The 22068-nt window shown below is 32.3% G+C and overlaps 1 long non-coding RNA gene across 1 annotated transcript; it reads right to left on the reverse strand.

The window, feature by feature from the left end:
* Positions 1-3661: 3661 nt before the first annotated feature.
* On the reverse strand, positions 3662-21698 carry LOC124358703. The gene is made up of 5 exons (XR_006922058.1): positions 21522-21698; positions 12632-12796; positions 8535-8641; positions 5786-5978; positions 3662-4315 (listed from the first exon to the last, which is right to left on the reverse strand). It is a non-coding gene; the product is annotated as an uncharacterized LOC124358703 (long non-coding RNA).
* Positions 21699-22068: the final 370 nt, after the last annotated feature.

Here is a 22068-nt window from a genome sequence, read left to right on the forward strand (position 1 = left end):
AGAAGTACTGTCACATAAATGAAATATTAAAAAAAGTGTATAATGATGGTTGAAATTGTTAACATTCAAGATATCCATTTTTAACCTCTAACAAACAAAAGTTATAATAACTTTTATAATAATCTTTAGTTGTATTAATGTAATACGTTAAACATCGTCACAAGCTACTACTTGATTCTTTGACCCCTTAATCTAAGCTGTTTCTTGGTGTTAATGTAATCAACCAACCGAGCAATGTAAAACAAGTTTCTTTTAATGGATGTCAAAAAGAATTAATCCCTACACATACTGTCATTATCTTTAGGATGAAATTTGTTCTACAATTTATTATTACATTCATTATCAAAGCATATTCATTTTGTCAACATTATCTCATAACCGTTCGTCCTGCTGAGCAAGAGAACAAACAGTTGCCAACCCCGGTTTGAAACAAGATCACAAGTGATCCGTTGAGTTGGTGTTTGGAGCAAGCGAGATTTCTGCCAGTCCTAACAAAGGTCAAAACTAGTGCTTTGTTTTCTTTAAACTTCACAAATGGAGAAGAGTAAGCTGGAAACAAATAGATAAATGAAGGCTTCAGAGTAAGGGTTCAGGTAATTATGCTGTTCCATATCGATTACACGGCTGAGTGAATAGTTAAGTGGGAAGAAGAAGAGAGTGAGTGAGAGTTGGAGCGACTAATGTATTTTAAGGATTCGATTTCATTTTTGCACAAGAAAGGTGCTGGCGGAATCTACGCTTACTCCAACACATGGTGTATACAGTGGTCCAAAACCGAACATTTTGATGTGTCAACTTGGAGTTGCCGCAATAAAAGTTAACAGTTATGCCATTTTGAGAAAAAATGTTTTGTTTTGGACCTCTGTATCAACATAATGGTGATACAACATAAAACAGTGTCACGAATGTATCTTTAACGAAATTAACATAAAATTACTACATGTATATTAAAAATTAATGCAATTTTAATTAATACTTCAACTATGTTTCATGAAATGTAAAGCTGTAATTAATCACAAAAAAACTATTTCATACAATACTCTGCTGCCTAATTTCACTGTTTTAGTTTGTACCATCATAAATATTAAACTATACAAGAATATACATATACTATAAATCTACAGCCTACACTGGGGACAAGTAAATATACACGATTATATTAATTACAAAATTCTAAATAATCTTACATTTAAACTTAAAGTATTTAGTCCTAGTTATATTCCGAAAAGTTAAGGGGTTGTCTGGGTTACTACTGTGAATATTTTAATTATTGCTTCATACAAATATTTACTTGTACCGTAGTTGCTTTATTTAATGTTAATGTAATCCCTTTAAATACCGTCATTTGAATTTTTGTTCTCTAATTCTATAGTTAATTGTGATGGTTTGAAAATGTCAGTGGCCATTTAAGCAATAACAACATTTTTTAAATAGGCAACGTTATTGAATTTAAATAAATTGTAATATTAAACATAGTCAAATGTAGTATTTAAATTATTCATTAGTGTCTAAAATGTTGTAGAATTTAAATTTAATTATACTTAAAAAAGAAATTAATAATGTTATAAAATTTACTTTTCAACCATAGAAATATGCCATATACCGTAGTATACAAATATCCAATGAAGCATTTATTTTATCTGTATATTAATTAAGTTATTAATTGTCAATAAATTTAAAGTTAATAGAAATAAATCGTGCATCACTCTCCATTAGTACCTGTATATTGGTGTGAATGTAATTACGTAACAATAATTTTAGAGTAATAAATTGTGTAAATGAAATATGTTTATCAAACTATTGTTATAGTTATTCGTTACACACATACGTAGTTCAAAATGTAAGTTGAAATCGTAAGTGAATGCAAGAGTAATATTTAGTGATAAAAATAACACTAAAATGACTTTTTCAATAAATAAATATTAATCCGAAAATTATTGATAGTAAATAATTTTACTACAAGCTTTTAATGTTTCCTAGCATTTTTAAATATTACAAATGCATACATTAACATTATATTTACACTGGCCATGAGATTAATTTTCTATGACTGTTTAAGAAGAGCGAATCCTAGTAAAAGTGATCCCTCCATTCTTACTTCATTGATTTTATATTTTTGGTAACACACAATTGAACATAAGCAAACAAGAACAAAGACGGGAATAAAACATCTTTAATTTACACGTAATGTATGAGAACGACAATCCGATCCCGTGCAGCCCCTGAAGCTCAGATGGTTAATTTGTTCCATTTACATGTACTAAAGTCACACGACCTACATAGTGACACCGAGATGGAAAGAAAAGAGTGAATGATGGATTAAAAAATTGTATCTTTTTTGGCCATTTCAAAGTATAATGATCGTAAATATCGGCCTACTATAGAGACTAGATAATAACAGTTTTGTGAGCTACCAACATCCAATTTTAAATGTATCTGTTATAACACCTGTTAAGGAATTCACACCAACCCCATCAGGTGGCTTTCTTATCTTATTAACCATCCATATTTTATAATAAAAAAATTATTTTATTATTTTCTCTCTTTTTGTATATTCTAGGAAATAATCCTTACTATCAAACAGTAACTGTTTAATTATTAACAAAAAGGGAACTTCATCAAATTAATTGTATTGCTGGCAATTCAGATTCATGGTGTCAGCCACAGTGAAAGGAGAATCCAGTAGTTTAATCAGGGGCACTTGGTCACTGTCATCGACCACAAGAAAATTTGTATATTTATATACACAGAATAATTACTCATTAATTTTGGTATATGGTAAGTTTTAATTGCCTGTTATGCAAGTCTACCTGAATCTAAAAAGAGTATAAGGCAGAAGTAGAAAAACTGTAACTAAGTGTTTATAATAGCCGGCTGAACCAGTTCCATAACCAAATATTCAACAGCATAAAAATTTCTGTTAATTTTAATTCAGCTTCTCAATATGGGAGCTGTCAAGCTTTAATATTTGTAAAACTACTTTTATATTTCATTGAATAGAACAATATATACTGTATGGAAACCAAATATTTCAGTTTCACATTTAAATTGCATCACAATGAAACAAATTGAAATAATTGCATTACTTGGCGCAACTAGCCTAAATAGGGTCCTTCTAAATTATAACTTCGAATGAATTTCAAAAAAATTTACTTAATAACTACTCATTAATCTTTGTGATACAAGTCAACTATGATAATGCAAATATCAGGTTACATACTCTAATTTTTAATCTTAAATAATAAACTGTTAAGAGCCGGTTGTACTGGCAGCTATCTTGATTTTAGTTCTATAAAACAGTGTCTTACAACACTTTTACAACCTTACAATTATCGCATTTGATAAAATACAATTATGGAAGATGTCTCGTTGGATGAGTAAGTTATTTGAGATCTTAAAATACTATTTCATAATTTTGTAACCAAAATAAGGTAGTAAATGTGTTTGAGATTCAACATTGTTTGTATAGGACAAAAACTCAAGTTCGTTTCTCTACATCCAGTTCTTGAAACAAATAATTGAAATCAACTCTTTTAAAACCATACAATGAATAAAGATTAACAAAGAATTTAATAATAATTGTAGAGTAGAAAACAATGAATTTATATTACTGAGAAACGTAGTACCAGAGCGGTGCCTGGCCATGCTCAGCATGTAGCAGGATACTTATTGTCCACAAGAAGCGTAGGACTATTTTCACACACCTTAGGATATTAACCGTTCAAGACTCATATGTAATGAAGGAGAATGTATCACCGTTTGCTATTCATGGCTACAACACCAGCCATGCAAAAGACCTAAACACCTTACAATGTAGACTGTCAATAAATAGTCTTTCTGGTATTACGAGTCAGAGATGAAGAAATCAAGCAAGTACTAAAATTGTATGTTCTGGAACTTTCCCTTAAATATTTACATTAAAATATTAAACAAGATGAGTAATACAATGACCTTGAGTAATTCAATATTTCTACTACGTCCATATGATATAAATACTATATAATAATACCTTTATAAAAAAACAATTAACTATATTACCCTGATAATCTTTTGAATTTCAAAATATTAAGTTAATTTTAACGTTACAATTCTTATAAATAACCAGTATATTCAATACAATTAAAATGATAACACTTGCGTAAACAAAATGTTACAATATTTTTTAGAAATGTTTTGTTTTAAGAGTTATAATATGAAATAAAACATACATTCAGTTGCTTCGCCTCCCCTTTTGATGATAGACAGAGGTTTCTTTGGTGACTTTGACATATTTCTGCCTGCAGGGTTTTCTTTTTTCTTGATTTTGGTTTATTTTCTGAAAACAACAAAAAACAAACGATGAAATATAGTTCTAAATATAAATCACATTGCATATCAGTCCTCCACTTCAGAAAGAGGAAGTCTAGTATATGATTTATTTAAGTTCTTAAGCCAAAAAGTCCTCTGATTCCGTGTGGAATAGGGTTATAGAAAATGTACAATTGAACTGGGAATTTGATTTGGTTAGTATGTTATTATAATAAAGTAGCTGAAGCAATGCTACTATGTGAAAAACAAATTAGTTGGGTACACAAGTTGAGTAAATGTGATAACCACTTTCTGGGTAAAAACTAAATTATACAAATAAATTTATTGTTAAATTCTAAATGTTTAGACTATTTGAATACCATATACTAATTTTAAATTATTCCAGTTTTTCAATACTTGGTTAGTGGTAAAAGTATAGATGCTTGAGAACGTAATTATGGAAGAAACAGTAGCCTCTACTCCGATACAAAATCTAGAAGTCAAGGAAAAATAAAACTATTGTAATTAAATAAAAGCTCTAACTCATTTGCTACCGAGCGTCAACTATAACTGACATAAAACTGTTTCTCCCTGACTGGTTCCATTAGACCGTTCTTCCACTACAGACCAAGGATGGCGAGATAGTCTTCCACATAAACCAACTTTAAAAAAATTGTTTCATAAATTAGGGTATACAACAATTAAATATAATTAAATCAGTAAAGATACATAATTTGCACTCATAAATTATATTTTAATTATCAACTAAAGGTGATGTTGGTCTACAGCGAACATTGCAGTGTATGCAAACATGCTATTTTGTTCATAGACTGATGTCAACTTTAGTTGACGTAGCAAACATGTTTTCTATAGTGGTGTTTTCAATGAAATTGAATGAACCAAAATATCAGTAAAAATTATCCTACTCGGAGACCACATGGCCAGTGTACTTTTCATTCACGTCAACAATATTTGATGGTTCAGTGCATTCAACCTGAGTGTCACCTATAGTTGACTTAAGTCTACGTAGAGAGTTTGCTGTGGTGACGGTTTTTGTACATGTCTGTAGCAAACGTGTTAACTGAAGACTCTAATTAAATTAAATGCTAAAAATAATTTCTTCTTAGATTATGTGTCAATAATGGATTATGATAATAATGTTCTAATTTGTTGAGGACATCCTAAAATGAGAACTAAACTTTCTTCACTTTACATGAGATTTTGACATTTCCTCTGTTTCATTCCAGTTTCAAAATAAAATAGTTCAAATTATTAAGTGAAATAAAGTAGTATTTCACACCAGGGATAAAAGTTTCTATACAAAGTATTTTTCATGGTAAATAAAAGTTTAGTAACTGAACTTGCAACACTTCATCTTGAATGGCATGTTAAGAACATTGAAATTGATTACAGTATTATTTTACTTCCCAATATATGTAAAAATGTTTATATATAATCTGTAAACATTTAAAACTATATTAAAGTACTCTTTACCTACATTGGAAGTTTTTATTTCAGCTCTCAAGAAGATGTACTAGGATGATATGTGGCGTAGGTGGTGTACTGCCACACCTGGTAGTAAATGACTAGGCAGTGAGGTGTAAGAATCATCAAAATTTCTTCATTTAACAGCGTCATACCAAACCCCCAGAAGTCTATGAGTTGGCCTTGTAGGTAAAAAATGGGTGGACCTGGAACACAAAATAACTTAATATAGGTATCAGACTACTTTAATAACAAAGTACAATCAACGAATTTAACTTGGATTATATATTTGTTTTCAATAACTGTTGGGACAGTTACAACATTTGTATTCATCATTTACCACAGAAGTGTTATATGAGTTATAAATTACCTATGTATATGCCTAAGATGTATATAAAATAATAAATAGGCATATAATAAATCATCTTCTTTGATTGTAGAAAAAGCTTAATGTATCAGTTCATAAGTAAAGATCTGGAACAATTCCATAGGATAAGTAAAAGTTTCTGACGATTCCGTAGGTAATCATGGAATCATGTTAGGGACCGTGGGGAGACATGCTAGACACTACAACACATATTATCCTTCAATAGATAATATTGGAATCATATGACCCTTATATATGAATACCAACCACTTATGAATATAATCAACCGATATTGATTAATTATTTGAATATCGCTGTTTTGGAACGGATTATATTTCGCCTTAAATAATGATGTGGCCTAGAATGGTACATTAAATAGCAATTCCTTAACCCCTGAAATAGGTCAAAGGCAATAATAGTAAGATCCATCCTTGCACTTCATACTACACATAAGGTTTTAGAACGGTTTACATTTTGCCTCTAAAAGGTATCACCAAAATCAATAAAACAGACAGTGAAATGTTTCTTAGGATACCTAATGTAAACGACTAAAATTTCCAATCCCTGTATCTATTCTTCTCATAAATTTGGTACTGGTCCGTAACGTAAACAGTTACATGTTCCGCAGCAACCTTAAGACATTAGTAATAATTATTTGATGAAGCCTGCTTGTCTATGTTATGTGACTCTTAGCATACCTAATGTAAGCGACTAAAATTTCCAATACCTGTATCTATTCCTCTTATAAATTTGGTACTGGTACGATAACGTAAACAGTTACACGTTCCGCAGCATCCGTAAGACAGTAATAATTATTTGATGAAGCCTGCTTGTCTATTTTAAGGTGCCTGCTTCAGAATAGAACACACACTAGCCTCAAAAAGGGGGGTCATTTTTTACTATGAACCTAGTAGAGCATGTGACCTTCCAAATGGTGTTTCATGGTCAATTAGAATCTAGAATATAGCATTGTGCATTTTACACTACTGTCTTTGCACACATATCTATTCAAAATATTAAAAGTACTAATAGATATTAGAACACTTAATTTAAGTACAACTTAATATTTGCTATCTCTACGAAGAGTAGGCATACACACTCAATAAATACTTCCTAATAAACAAGCATTTTTAGCAGTCTATAGATTCTATAGAATCTAGGGATCTAATGACGAAATAAAATTATACAAACATTAGGAAATTTACGAGGACGCAGTATCCCTCAACGACATTGTGTTTAATTCCATATAACCGATGTTAATTTCAATCAGTTCTCCTAACCTACCCAAACTAGATATTTTGACAAAACAATAGGTATTTTGAAGCATATGTTAATATAAAGGAAATTCTTTGAACAAAATTTGTATCCTATGTTCAATTTGCATAATTATAAAAAAAATTAATAAATGATTAAATATAATTATAAGATTGCATGCAACAATCTTTCTGAGTACTCTGAAATGCAATGGATGGATTCACTTCACAATCAAAACGAGTACAATGATATAAAAATAATGTGTAACCTATTAAAAATAAGGTCAGGATGACAGTTTAAGATTAAAATTGATTGAAACTAACACAAGGTCGGCGTCGAGGGGTACTGCGCCCTCTTAGGAGATTTTTGATACTGAATATTTATTTAGGTCACCTTTGAATATCCACAAACAGGAATAAATTTCCCCATTCAATTCATATAGAATTAGTTCAATATTCTGTTGTCAAAAGTTATAATCAGCCAATAATTAAATATCTGTAAAAACCTGGAAGATAAGTGAAAAACAAAATAGTGTTTCAAATGCATTTGCCTACTTACTATTTAAAAATTGTAGTATTTCTTATTATCGTTTAAGAACACATTGGTACATCTTGAAAAGATCAAATATTTTACGATACGAATTACATTTTTAAAACGAGATGAGTTTAAGACTTTATCGACATTTTATAAATTAATATACTTATTTGGTTACCTCCAGTTTTGGTGTAGTTACTTTTGTAACACAATTTATCCTATATTTTCCACCAAGAGTTGGAAAAGATAAAAAAAGTGTTATCAAAACGTGCAGCTCTTTCTTTACTGTACACTTTCCTGCTACCCACCCCCCTCAAGAACCTCGTGGCTACGGTCGCCCTCGTCCGCCATCTTGACTAGGTGCTCCTATCTCTTTGTGTGGCAGGTACATGTTGGAAAATTGAATAACCATTTGTCCCGACAAACCGTTGACGGCAGAGAAATTGCGAATAACTGTTTGCAATATTCGGTGTAAACGCGGCTTTACGAATTCCAACCTTTCGAAAACTTATGCCTACAAAATTGCTTGAGGTAATTGTTTTCCCCTTAGAAAGGAACAATAATTCCTGAACTAACAATATTAAAACAATAAAGGAATATTACTTACCATATTGAGACATTTTTGAAAGTTAACAGCGAGCAGAGAAGTACGAGATGCCCGTACAAGCCGTTAGCGGAGGCGGACAAGGTGTGGCAGGAGTGGTGGAGGCGGTGCTGGAAGGAGAGGCAGTGGTACCAACATTATGGGCACGAACACAAAAGATTTCCAAGACAGTTATTTTTAATCTCATTTAAATTTTGGAATCTTGCACTATCTGTCCCACCCACGATTTATGTATTTATTATCAGTTTATTTGTTTTTCTCATTCAATGAATTAAGAAATTGTATGACTTTTGTTATTATTAGATTATCAAAATTTTTACTAAAAAATATACGTTTAGAAAACGAACCTTATTTAAATAAAATCTAAAAGCAGTTTTTGTACCGAGAGCATTTTACAGTATGGGAGAATTTTAGATTAAAATAGTAATTATACAGGTTATTTAAAGAGCACCAGCCTCGGAACTTGTTTTCTTAAGGGGAGGGGGGAGGAAAAGCCAAAATTTGTCTACCGCCCCCTCTGTGTTGTAAAAAATAAACAACAACATTTGAGTTTAAAAAATGTAATGTATTAAAATTTCATTACAACGCGCTCACAAACAAATCAAATTACTAGTGCAATTTGTTTTAATATTGTACTTATTAAGTACTACAATTCCATATTTACAAAGTAATTTCTATTTACTGTATGACACATTAGGATATATTTTGTGACTACTAAAGAGAACATAACTATTGCGACCTATATTTTTATTCCGACTATATTATGATGAACAGGCATTTTATAATAATGCTAAAAAGTACACAGTACAAAAATAATAAAGCATCCCCTCTTTTCACATTATATAAATAGTAGCCTATTGTAAAACTTTGAAGGGGATGATGGTTTTTGTAGTAGGCTATCTCTCTGCATACTATGCCTGTAGAATCACCACCGGTGACCACGTTACCTCCTGTAAACAATTTTAAACATGTTCTCACTCCCCCCCTCGCCTCAATGTCTATAGCTACTTAGAGTACAGGTGTTTGTTTACCGCTGTGGCCTGACGGTTTTACGCTGTTGTAAAATAATAATAAAGAAAGCGAAATTTTACAAATATAGAGGACAGGTGTCATATTCGTAAAGAAGAATGATTAAATATTTAGGAAAACAATAATCCCTCTCATGAGATAATAATTTATTTCTCATAAGATTTACGGGCATGATAATCGCAAAAAATTAATCACAAAACACAGAATTTAAAATAGCTATTTTATTGCCAAATGAAACTTGAAAACAAAATTAGACTATGATGAACGTATTGTTTCCAAAAACACAAAGTAACCCCCTACTCCAGTCTATGACTGCAGATAATGGTTCTCTGTTATTATATTTTAAAAGTTTATTCATTTTTACTAAAAATAATTAGGGTGACCGAATTTTTATTTTAAATACAAAATATAACAGGGATAAATGCAACAATTTAACCCTTTTAGCATTTTCTGTCGAGGCTTGACATTTGTACTTCAGACTCCAGGTCATAAGCTAATACATTTTTTCTTAAGTATAATCGTCCTCTAAACATTCAACACCCGTAATTTAAGATAAGATAACTGAAAATTGAACTGTTGTTTTTATTTTTTAAGCGTTCCCAGGATACTTAGGATGTATTATAATGTTCTTAATAAGTATTGGTAATAATGGGAGAGAGAAGTTTGAGTCGATCAATTGGTGCCATAAGGTTGGCAGCAGTTGTTGACGGCTGAACACGAGCACAAGCTGGCAACGCTGGAGCCGTCAGCCTGCAAACGTTCCCCCGCCACGGCGGCGCCGTTCACGTGATTGTCGAGTGTCGCTATCCTAGCATTCCTATTGGCTAGGGCGCGACCCGAACAAGATCAGGTATCCAACATGGCGCACTCCCACAGCAATAGTGCAACTAAAATTTTATCCAGGTCCGTCTAAAACGAGACTGCCAAGGTCACCCAAACTTTAACTTAGGGCAAGCCTATGTAATGCTCAATTTAACATTTAGGCCTATTATTGCCTTGTAAAATGTTTGAGTACTAAATTAATAACACAACTTATAACATACTAAATAAATCAATTTTGTCAACAGATCTCTCTTTCTCTTGTAAAATATATGTTATTTTGTTGAGACACTGCGGGTCAGCCACATTACAGTATAATTAAAACGCCCAAAATACAACAGAACTACTTAATAACGACCAGAAGCAATAGTATTACAATCAGCTAGCGAGGCGATTATTTTCTTTCATCCAAACTATGACATTAACACAACTCTATGGATTCGGTTGTTATATTCCACATAGAGAATGGCTAAAGAACCGATTCGTGCGTGTTTCACAAATACGTTGCACGGTTGCTGAAAAACGCCATTCAAAAACATTCCTCATAAATGAGAACAAATAAGCCTAACTCATATCGGTTTCAGCGTTAAATTAACCTACATCATAGAAGATGTAACACAATTGTGTAGAGAGGGTAACAACGAACAGTTTCGAAATACAAGTATCGATAAAACACATATTACACAAGTATAGCTACACACATTATTTGGATGCACTGTTAAAAGCCCACCGCCTCGAGCCAATCCGTAACGTGAATCCGCCTTTACGGGTCATCACCGTTTATTATGCCAATTGAAGGGTACAAGGGAAAAAGGGGCTCATTGAATTTTTTTAAATATTGAAGCCACTACACTATTGAATGTATCCATAGCAACCAAACATATGTAAACAATTATTATGAAGTAATTTCTAATTTTGGTAAAGGGGAAAATACAAGGTTAGAAATCAATGTCCTCGGGAAAAAGGGGCTCATTGCAGAGTCTTCTCTCACCTGGTGGTGAGAATTCGTACTACTCCCTATAGTTTTCTGTCAGTACTTATATATTATTTAACATAAAAAAAATTAATATTCTACTTATTCCAATATGTATTTACATCCATTGAAATAGGAGATAAATCTGTTATAAAGAATTACGATAGAAGGCTTGTTATTATATGTGTTTAGGGAGTATTAGATGCATGTACAAATATCGTGTATCGAACCTGGCACAACAATTTTGTATTATAAATAGGAAGCAGACATGAAACATTTGGCACCTTATGTTGGATACACAAGACCAAAACATTTTTTCTAAACAATTACTTTAGATGCATCGGTTTTACATACCGTATAGTTTAACAAAAATAGAAATTTACATTATATGAAAATATAATATCAAGGATTATTTCATTACGTATGACAACAGATGACGAAGCTCTTGTATCAAAATTCTTATTGATAGTTCATCTACACGCGTTGAGATTTAAGCATTCAGAGGCTAGAAAGGGTGTAAATATTTCTTTCTCGTATGATTGCCCGTCGTTCTATCTATTATTAATGAAATGAGGTTGGTACTTGAACTGTTTGCATTGCACTTCAGCGACGCCTGTCATGACACGAGTATGGTGTATTTACCATATTTTAATAAATTCTTATAACTTAACATGTTGAAACAGTAAAAACTTGACAAAGGTAGCAATTCTCACTCAGTGACAGTGTGTTAAGAAATTTTAAAAACTAAAAATTATGTTGATTTTACTAATTATTTACGCTTTGTCTTTTAAGTATTGAGCATTCAAGTATTAAGTTAGTACTTTTTTTATATAATTGTTTTGACAAACCTAGAACCTAATAGCAATTACCAAATATTATCACGTGCATTAAAATGTAATTTATGTAAATAAATATTATTTAGGTGTGAAAATCATGATGGAATTCTTATACTATTATTCATAGGTTATTTGATCCTTTCGTAATTTAAGGCTGAGTAAATATTATTTGTGAATAAACTATTCCAAGAATTGTACATACGCAGATTTCTAATTTAACACCAGGTTATGTCTGGGGATACCAAATATTTTATTAATAACTAAAACTTAATAAACAAGGCGAATCAGGGTATTTATATTGAGTACGAATCGTTTACATTTTTGAGTTTTGATGTCTAACAAAGCATTAGTAAAAGTGAAATACACCGTTTGTGGACATGGCCAGATGGAATAAATACATGTAGACAACCTAGCAAAACTGAAATATAAAATGTGGCACTAACCGTCACGTGTCTTGCACGTCATGTCGCGATGTGCAGCGACCAGAGCACAACTTCGTGGTAGTCCGCCGGAAGAAGACATCTGCCAGCCACCGCCTTCTCGGAACACCTCCTTTAACAAGTTGCGCCCAGTTGTATGTAACCTACTTCTTGTCGCCAGTTGCCGCTCTGTAATAAAGACGATGTTATAACAGCATTGTCGACCTCACATTACACGCCCATTTACATGACTAAAATCATCATTACTGTTATTTATTATATTATATCCAATGATATCTTATCATGAAAATAATTGAATGAAGAATGGCAAAACTAAATGAAACGACACTATTCACTCTCGAAGTGGCAAACAGCGCTTAATCTACACATTTACATACTGCCATATTAATTTTTTCTTTCAAATAAGACGTAAACATCATTCGTATGATATAGGCCTACTATTTTACAATTGACAACCCCTCACCCCTTAATACGAAAAATGTTATAAATTTACAATATGTGATAAATATACAAAGCATTTATACAAGTATTTCTGAACTGTATTCAACAGAAATGTTTTTGATTTTTATCTCAATTCATGCTATTGATGAAGTTGTATTGAGAAACAGAGGATTTGTGTACTCAGTTGTTAAAAAGACGGAAGTTTTCGTTTACTGCATGCAGACACATTAATTAATTATTATTTACTTCAGCTCTTGATTAGTATTTCTTAGTTTAAACATCATTTAGAATATAAAATGAAGGAGAATCCAATTCTTTATAATTAATGCACATCAATCAATTTTTATAAATATAAATCAGATGTGTCACATCTGATATAGCAATCAGAAAAAGGCGTATGTTGAATCTTATGCAGTGTAAAAACAATTTAAGTACTTTTTACAGATGATTAATGTATAAAATAAGTACTGCAAAAGATCTTATTTTATAAGTAGTCATATATCAGCTAGGTATGTATTATTTCAATATTCATGGTTAAGAGGGTTAGGGGTTAAACGAAATTGCTATGAACTCTTAAGGCGCGTTCACACCGCAGTCTGCAACTAAATAATCGGCAACTTTTGATAAAAGTCTGCAATTTTTTAAGAAACGCCCAATAAATTTGTTGCCAACTTTTTCGTGTTGCCAACAAAATCCTCGAGTTGCAGACAGAATTGCGTGTTTCCACTCAGAGTCGGTAAATATTGCAACTTTCTTTTGATCTTTGTCTGCAATAAAAGTAAACGCCAAAAGTTGCCCACATTTTAGTTGCCGACTTTTATCTGCCTCCTTGCGCAGGCGCGCGCGCTGCGCCTCCACTGGTCTCTCGTTGCGTCTGTCTCTGAACCTACCTAACCTAACCTATTCGTGCGTTCTATTCATTGTTCTCCTTTTTGTGGTTGTGTTGTGGTTCAGTTGTTGTTATATTATATATTCAGTTGTGCTGATGATGGAGGATGCTGCTGAAGGAACCGTCGACGAATTGGTTTGGTCTAAGGACAAAGTATTAAAACTAATAGAAATGACAGGGAAAGGCCGCTTCTTTGGAACGCCACAAACAGCTTCTACAAAGACAAAACTAAGACAAATTATGCTTGGCTGGAGATCGCTGATGAACTAATTCTTGAAACTCCCATCGGTTTTCAGTTCACCTGACATTGAATCAGTGTTATCCTTTTTCAAATCATCCAAAAGCGCACTACCACTATATCTACTTTTAGCCCGTAGCGATGGCCTTACCCAGAATCTTCTTGGCGTTGGTTGCGTAGCTAAAATGTAGCAAGCACTTGCAGCAGCAACCACATCCTGCACTTTCCACATCTTGATAGAAACTAGCCTAGTCTCTAAAAAAGTTGCAAACAGTGCAAAATAGCGCACACTAAATTGTTTGCAATTTTTGTGTTGCCAACAACTAAATCTGCAACTAAAAAGTTGCAAACATTCCTAAAAATTGCCGACTTTTTAGTTGCAGACTGCGGTGTGAACGCGCCTTTACATAAGGGCTTTGTACGTGTAGGAGTATTTTGTACTGAATTGTTGTTATAAGTTATATTTCCGATGACAGGCAAGTTTTTCTTGTTGTTCAGATCTAGAAAATATATGCATAAATTGTGTAGGTCTCGTAAACCTACTTAGGTCAAAATGCTTCTACTGCATAATATTTTTACAGCTATGGTTAAGTGTTTACCTTTGTTTCCTATGTAGCCTATATCCCTTCATAAAACTGAGATGTCTACGTCAATAAGCATAAATATTTCTGGTATAAGGGAGTGACTTTAACGAACTTCAGCTGAACATGTTACCAGCTGTTTAGTTAAATTAATATTATGTAACATAAATAACATCATTGTTTTTACAGATTAAGTATTCCGAGATTTTTTTAACTTTATCATCATATAAACAAACATACCTGGCTGGGATTTTAACGAATATTATTAAAAAAGATTTAGCCGAATTGGTCCAGCAGTTAAAATTAGCGCATAGCAACCCATTTCGCGATTCAGTTTTATTTATAAGACTTACAGTTATCCGCGCCTTCACCAATATTTTTGTAGGTTTTGCACGTGTTTGAGAACTTATGGTTTGAGAGAATCATGTTTCCGACACCAATGTTAAGTTTACCTTGTTGCCACGATCACGTAAATCTGTCAAAAAGTCTATATTTGTGGTCATAGTAATTTACTCTAGTTTTTGTTACACGGTGGATTTTACCTTGGTTACAGACAATAAAATATAGACTATGTATATACAAAGGGAACCCTTCTTCTGTCAAAGACTATTAATGTGAGTTTTATAACAAGCTTTAAATTTCTAGTGAAAGTTTGAATATAACGTTGTCTTATATATCTACATTACAGTACTGACCAAATACTACATACTTAAGATTTGCTAAAACATACAGTTCAAAGTATATTTTTATTAAAACATTTATTTTCTCATCTCAAAATTTTCCTACTAACTACACAGCAGTTGAAGCAAAGGTTGATATATGAAGTGATGTTACTACCAAACTTACTCTAAGCTTTCAAGATTACGAATTTTAACAAATTGAAAATAGCTGTATGAAAATCAAGATTACAAATTTAAACAAATTGAAATTAGTGGTTAAATTAATTGAACCACTGTACCTACTACACAGCAGTTGAAACAAAGGTTGACATATGAAGTGATGATACTACCAAACTTACTCTAAGATTTCAAGATTACTAATTTAAACAATTTGAAAATAGTGGTTAAATTAATTGAACCACTGTACCTACTACACAGCAGTTGAAACAAAGGTTGATATATGAAGTGATGTTATTACCAAACTTACTCTAAGCTTTCAAGATTACAAATTTAAACAAATTGAAAATAGTGGTTAAATTAATTGAACCACTGTAACTACTTCACAGCAGTTGAAACAAAGGTTGACATATGAAGTGATGTAACTACCAAACTTACTCTAAGATTTCAAGATTACAAATTTAAACAAATTGAAAATAGTAGTTAAATTAATTGAACGATTGTGTCATAGGCGGTCTGTTGGGGACATGTCACACTACGTAACAATAACTAGCTAGCTGTAATGCATGAAGTTTTAAAACACCTTCTTTGCTGCTCTATACTGAGTGATCCTACCTAGTAACACGAATCTACAGTATCGTAAGCAGTCCGTTGAAGTCAACGTGTTAAAACTACTACATAATAACTGGCTAGCAGTAATACATAAAGTTTTAAAATACCTTCATTGCTGCCCTATACTGAGTGATACCTAGTAACACGAATCGATCGTACAGTATAAGCAGTCGGTTGGAGTCAACGTGTTAAACTACTTTACAAGTTTTAAAATACCTTCATTGCAGCTCTATACTGAGTGATCCTACCTAGTAACACGAATCTACAGTATCGTAAGCAGTCGGTTGGAGTCAACGTGTTAAACTACTTTACAATAACTGGCTAGTAGTAATAAGTGAAGTTTTAAAACACCTCCATTGCGGGTCTATACTGAGTGATCCTACCTAGTAACACGAATCTACAGTATCGTAAGCAGTCGGTTGGAGTCAACGTGTTAAACTACTTTACAATAACTGGCTAGTAGTAATAAGTGAAGTTTTAAAACACCTTCATTGCGGGTCTATACTGAGTGATCCTACCTAGTAACACGAATCTACAGTATCGTAAGCAGTCGGTTGGAGTCAACGTGTTAAACTACTTTACAATAACTGGCTAGTAGTAATAAGTGAAGTTTTAAAACACCTCCATTGCGGGTCTATACTGAGTGATCCTACCTAGTAACACGAATCTACAGTATCGTAAGCAGTCGGTTGGAGTCAACGTGTTAAACTACTTTACAATAACTGGCTAGTAGTAATAAGTGAAGTTTTAAAACACCTCCATTGCGGCTCTATACTGAGTGATCCTACCTAGTAACACGAATCTACAGTATCGTAAGCAGTCGGTTGGAGTCAACGTGTTAAACTACTTTACAATAACTGGCTAGTAGTAATAAGTGAAGTTTTAAAACACCTCCATTGCGGGTCTATACTGAGTGATCCTACCTAGTAACACGAATCTACAGTATCGTAAGCAGTCGGTTGGAGTCAACGTGTTAAACTACTTTACAATAACTGGCTAGTAGTAATAAGTGAAGTTTTAAAAACACCTTCATTGCGGGTCTATACTGAGTGATCCTACCTAGTAACACGAATCTACAGTATCGCAAGCAGTCGGTTGGAGTCAACGTGTTAAACTACTTTACAATAACTGGCTAGTAGTAATAAGTGAAGTTTTTAAAACACCTTCATTGCGGGTCTATACTGAGTGATCCTACCTAGTAACACGAATCTACAGTATCGCAAGCAGTCGGTTGGAGTCAATGTGTTAAACTACTTTATAATAACTGGCTAGTAGTAATAAGTGAAGTTTTAAAACACCTTAATTGCGGGTCTATACTGAGTGATCCTACCTAGTAACACGAATCTACAGTATCGTAAGCAGTCTGTTGGAGTCAACGTGTTAAACTACTTTACAAGTTTTAAAAGCACCTTCATTGCGGCTCTATACTGAGTGATTCTACCTAGTGACACGAATCTACAGTATCGCAAGCAGTCGGTTGGAGTCAACGTGTTAAACTACTTTACAAGTTTTAAAAACACCTTCATTGCGGCTCTGTACTGAGTGATCCTACCTAGTAACACGAATCTACAGTATCGTAAGCAGACGGTTAGAGTCAACGTGTTAAACTACTTTACAAGTTTTAAAGCACCTTCATTGCGGCTCTATACTGAGTGATCCTACCTAGTGACACGAATCTAAAGTATCGCAAGCAGTCGGTTGGAGTCAACGTGTTAAACTACTTTACAAGTTTTAAAGCACCTTCATTGCGGCTCTATACTGAATGATCCTACCTAGTGACACGAAACTACAGTATGGTAAGCAGTCAGTTTGAGTCAACATGTTAAACTAGTATAGGCTACAATAACTGGCTAGCTATAATACGTGAAGTTTTAAAAGGTCTTCATGGAATGTACAGTATCGTAAGCAGTCTTTTTGAGTCAACGTGTTAAACTGTTTTACAGTAATACATGAACTTTTATAAAACCTTCTGTACTGCTCTATACTGAATGATCTTACCTGATGACACGAAACTACTATGTCGTAAGCGGTCTGTTGGAGTTAACATGTTAAACTAATAACGGTAACTGGCTAGCAGTAATACATGAAATTATAAAACTCATTCACTGGGGCTCTCTACTATGTCATTTTGAGTAATATTCCGCAGAGTAGATGTTACACTAAAATTTTTGGCAAATCTGGACTCATCGTTATTGTATGATTAATTTGCTATACAAGTTTAGAATGAATGAATAACGTTCATATATTATGTATATTATTTAATATGTATATTGCTGACAGGAGATTTTTCACACCACTCAGCCACAATCTGCTGTGGTATATCAGTTTGACATAGTGTCCATCGCTCTAATAAACTGTAACCCTAAAAACTCATTTGGCGAACATCGCAAAATGGTTTTGGTTTCATTAAAAATACACGGTGTGCCCGAAAATGAGGAAAACAGCATTGAATCTCGAAAATTTCAAATAGCAATATACAGTAGTTTATGTGGCACATAGTTTTAAAGGTCTTTGATCACTGAAAATTTTGAAGATATTCTAAGTTGTCCTGGGATTTTGTGAGTATTTTTTATTGTGGTATAACGTTTATGTTGGAAAAAACACAAGGTAAGCTTTAAAACGGCATGTCGTTTAACAGCTTTAGCAAGTTTTCTTACAGTACCAAAATGTTCAAATTAGAGAAACTTTGCAGCCCGAGTCAAAATTTTTTAAACAAGTGCATGGGTTACACACATCAAATGAAAGCTTAATAAAAAGAAACAGTTTTAATTTTAAACTTAATTTGAATCTTTTGTAGATTACAAGTGGTTTAAAAAACCTATGTTTTAATATCAATCAATCAAATCAATCAAAATCTACAGTATCAAAATCAAGCTTTCTTCTTAGTAATTACAAATAACAATTGAATGAAATTAGTGAACTTTTATGATAACCTCATAATGTAGTATGAAAATGCAACTGATAAAATCACCACTCTGTGATTAGCTCAGATGTCCTATAATCGGGATAGAGTGGCCTACACAATAAATACACAAGGCTTTCTTTATATACATAATTCTGAAAACCTTACTTCTGTCAAAAAAAGCAAACAACTCAAGTGGGTTTTATAACAGTATTTAAATCTGTAGCAAAAGTTACATAGTGACTTTGTCTTTGATATTTGCGTTACAATATAATGATCAAGCATTGCATACTTAATATTTGCAAACATTTACAGTTAAAGATGTAGGGGAGACTTCAATAAGTGGCATACACTCGTTATTCGATTGTTATTATCAAACAATTCGATGTATGATCGTACTTCCATATTATATCATATGCAACAATAAATTTAATACATTAACAACAAGAATAACATATTACAATTTTTAATAACATAAATTTAACAATACCAGGAGGCAAACCCCCATGTTGAAGACACTTTTTTACTTCTTGCTGTGTATTGTTTATATTAAGCATTAATGTAACTAATAATTTGAAATTATATGTTACTTTAGATACATTGTAGTATTAAATTAATCATTTGGATAAAAACAATCAATCCATACAAAAAAAGCAACCGGATAGCAAGTGTAGACCGCTTATTAAAGTCTACCTAAAGTCGATTTTTACTCAAACTTTAAATTTTATGATCTGCACAAACCCTGTATTCAACCTTTAAGCTTACTGCTGCTTTTAAGCTTTCTCTATTCTTTCAAGCTGTAAATGTAAAAAAATTCTAATGGATCTTAAAAAAAATTAATACATGATTATACTGTCATATTATAATGTTTACAAAGAACAGTGAGGTAAAGGCATGAAACCGTAGAGAAAGATCCTTTCTTAGTGCACCTCTAGGAAACAACATAAACCTATGTATCAAATTTCATATTCTACATCTTTCATGGTTTTTGTTGGGGTTTTGGGTTTGATGAGTCAATCAGGACTACTTTTATATAGGTATATATATATATATATATATATACCTATATATATATATATATGGGATTCTAATATATTACATCCCATTAAGATTTACATATTGCTTTAAAATGGTTATTTTAAATCCAATAAGTAAGTAGATGCATGATTCTAATCTTGTAATTAATTCAGAAGAATCAATGTTTATGAATAGATTTGAGAAATAAACAAATCTTAATTGAGCCATCCATAAAATTTCATACAAGCACATATAAATGGTTTGGAATGGGTGAGGATGGAAATACAAGATTTTATTTTTGAGACTATTCAAAAATAAAGCTTGTGGATAATTGCAATTATTACTAGAAATCATAAGCAATTCCTCCTTGAAGTGTCATTACAATACTAGTTTTTAATCATGATAAGTAAACCATGTTGTTATAATACCATGAAAAAGAATTAAGACATACAACCTCTAACACATGTTTAGTTTAGTCTCTATTAATATTTGGTAGTAGGTTTTTATAGACTTACCTTTAATAGAATACATTTAACATCAGTTACATGGGCTGTAAACAATCGCGGCGTAGTCTTATTTTTTTCTATGTAAACAATAGAATAATATATCTCTAATTCAGACCGTTATATTTGCTTAAAATTATTTAGTGTAAACCAGTATCTGAGAGAAAAGTTTTTTAAATTTATAATAAATATAAAACTGGTTGAACAACTTTTTAAATCCTCATATATTCCTTTTCCTCATCTGATTTCATCAACTTTGTTTCTGAGGATTTCATTGTATTTTTAACTATACAACATAAGATGGCTATATTACTTTTCATGGCAAATAAGTTATTTAGGAAATGATTGTTTTGTGAAGCCAGCATCTCAAAGCCCTTTTACGACAGACCCAAACCGTTCATATTATGCGTTTTGTATTTACTCTCAATGTGGTCGAATCTATCTTATTACATTTCATTTTAGTCCTGATAGTAAACTCATATATATACCAAAACGCTAGGTTTTTTTTATTCCCAAAGGCCTTAAAATAACTATTACAGTTTGCTTGAATTTCAAACCATTCTTTCATCTATAAATTCTTTTTGTAAGTTCTAAGAATCTACAGAAAATTAAAAACTATGATTATAAATTTGAATATACTATTTAACTGTCAGGAAATACAACGGGCACGATGTGGGAGAAAGGAGGAATATTACGTAAATAAAGCATGCCTGTGATAATGATAGCTCCACACCACCACACCTTACTCTAGACTAACCTAACCTCAATTTAGTGAAGGCACTGGGAACTCTAATACAAAAGGGTAGTAGAACTATTTACCTCACAAGTATTCAAACGAAACACAAATTGATAATGAGAATATGGTTAGTCTTACCTTTAATCATCAAAACATTAAATCGAATCCCAATTTGTTGTAGAACAACTAACTTTATGTACCACAAAAGGACAAATGACAAAGAACGGCGGGAATCAGAGTGGTCGTAGTCCGTTTAACCCTTGATAGAGCGCAGCACCAACAGGAATGGTATTACGTCATTCTAAAAACACGGATACCCCGAATTAGACATCTACTTACTGGCGCGTCAGGATTTGAATTTGAAGTGGGAATTCAACCCTTCAAATTTGACAGCGGGAGAGGCGATAAATTTACCTTGTCTCTGTAGATTGAATAGTTTTATATGAGTGGGCATCTTCGAAAATAGGTACTTCTAAATCGGATTCTGCAATTAAAATTCCTAAGTTTGAACACATTTTTGTAACAAATAAGGAATGAATTATGCTAGATTTAAATTTATGTTAATTTCTCCTTTACATATTACTATGCACTTCAAAATCATATAGTATCTAAAATGCGATTACACTAATTTAGCTTACGAGTGTCACAATTTGACAATTTCCCTCTAAACTTTATTGACTTCATA

Source organism: Homalodisca vitripennis, chromosome 3 (genome assembly GCF_021130785.1).
Source record: "Homalodisca vitripennis isolate AUS2020 chromosome 3, UT_GWSS_2.1, whole genome shotgun sequence".
Classification (NCBI taxonomy): Eukaryota; Metazoa; Arthropoda; class Insecta; order Hemiptera; family Cicadellidae; genus Homalodisca; species Homalodisca vitripennis.